Source organism: Colobus angolensis, unplaced genomic scaffold (assembly GCF_000951035.1).
Source record: "Colobus angolensis palliatus isolate OR3802 unplaced genomic scaffold, Cang.pa_1.0 Scaffold502, whole genome shotgun sequence".
Taxonomy (NCBI): Eukaryota; Metazoa; Chordata; class Mammalia; order Primates; family Cercopithecidae; genus Colobus; species Colobus angolensis.
The window spans coordinates 10,541-12,543 of NW_012118511.1; positions in this window are offsets into that span (position 1 = coordinate 10,541).

Below are 2,003 nucleotides of genomic sequence, written 5' to 3' on the forward strand. Positions count from 1 at the left end.
TTATATCTGGAATCTTAAACAAGAGCCTGTCTCTTTGAGAGAAGAACGTGGCATGTGTGTGCGTACCTACTTTTTTTTTTTTTTTTAACAGTTTCCCTCTTGTTGCCCAAGCTGGAGTGCAATGATGCAATCTCGGCTCACTGCAACCTCTGCTTCCCGGGTTCAAGTGATTCTCCTGTGCCAGCCTCCCGAGTAGCTGGCATTACCGGTGCCCGCCACCACACCTGGCTAATTTTTTGTATTTTTAGCAGAAACAGGGTTTCATCATGTTAGCCAGGCTGGTCTCAAACTCCTGACCTCAGGTGATCTGCCCGCATTGGCCCAAAAGTGCTGGGATTGCAGGTGTGAGCCACCGCACCCGGCCTGTATGTTCTTCTATAGGGGAAAAAACACAGTACTAACCATCACTTATCTCTCTCCCCTCTCAACACAACTTATCTTTAGGGCCTTCCCCTTTCCTCTGCTGGTCACATCTATCTCTATCAGACATGAAATACACATTTATTTTACCCAATCTGCAGTTTAATGCTCATGCTCATTGGTATTAACTTCTAGAAATCTATATGAGCACAGTGTATTAGTCCGTTCTCACACTGCTATGAATACCTGAGACTGGGTAATTTACACAGAAAAAAGCAGTTTTGTGTGTTGGTTTGTGTTTGTTTGTTTTGAGACAGACTCTCACTCTTGTCATCAAGGCTGGAGCGCAATAGTGCGATCTCAGCTCACTGCAACCTCTGCTTCCCGGTTTCAACCAATTCTCGTGCCTCAGCCTCCTGAGCAGCTGGGTCTACAGGCTCGCACCACCATGACCGACTAATTATTTTATTTTTAGTAGAGACAGGGTTTCGCCATGTGGGCCAGGCTGGTCTGGAACTCCTGACCTCAAGTGATCTGCCAACCTTGGCCTCCCAAACTGCTGGGATTACAGGCGTGAGCCGCCGCGCTCAGCCAAGAAAAGAGGTCTAAATTTACGCACAGTTCTGCGTGGTTGGGGATGCCTCAGGAAACCTACAGTCATGGAGGAAGGTACCACTTCACACGGGCAGCAAAAGACAGAATGAGTGTGCGCAAGGGAAATGCCAAACGCTCATAAAACAGTCAGATCTTGTGAGAACTCACTATCAGAAGAGCACAGTGGTGGGGGAACCACTCCCATGACTCAATTCCCTCCCAGTGAACCCCTCCCAGGACACCTGGGGATTACAAGAACTATAATTCAAGATGATATTTGGGTGGAGACACAGCCAAACCATATCAAACAGAAAGAACATACTTTTTTCCTTAGACTCTTATTTTTATTAATCTACTCATCATTGCCATTATCAAAGTTATCACCTGCTCAGTGCCTCTTATATACCAAGCACGGCATAACTCACTTTATGCTCTCACAATCTATGAATATGGATTAGCCCCAGAGAAGTCAAGAGATCCAAGGAAGGTCCTACCACAATACAAGGGCCTGAGAATCTAACACGGGCCTGTATGACTCCAAGGCTTGTACAAATATTGCTTGTGTAACAGATTACTAAACAGTAACAAATACTAATAAATTATTCAAAAACCATTTTCTATTTTTAGAAACCTACATCATTTATACGACATCACAGACTCTGCCATGCAGTGGCATCAACAGCCTCATAATTATCCAGTTTAGCAACAGAAACAGTTTTCCCTCTTACCTGCAGTAGAGTCGACATTCTCCCAGGCAGCTGCTCCACCAAGCACATCATCCACTTCTTTCAGTTTTGGGTACTTCCGATTTGTTACCTAACAAAAACAACCCTTCAGACTCCAGGTAACTGAATAGCGCAAACCTGGGCTGCCAAACCTCAAATTTCAGGATTATATAAGAGTTCACGGCTGGGCGCGGTGGCTCAAGCCTGTAATCCCAGCACTCTGGGAGGCCGAGACGGGCGGATCACAAGGCCAGGAGATCGAGACCATCCTGGCTAACACAGTGAAACCCCGTCTCTACTAAAAAATACAAAAAACTAGCCGGG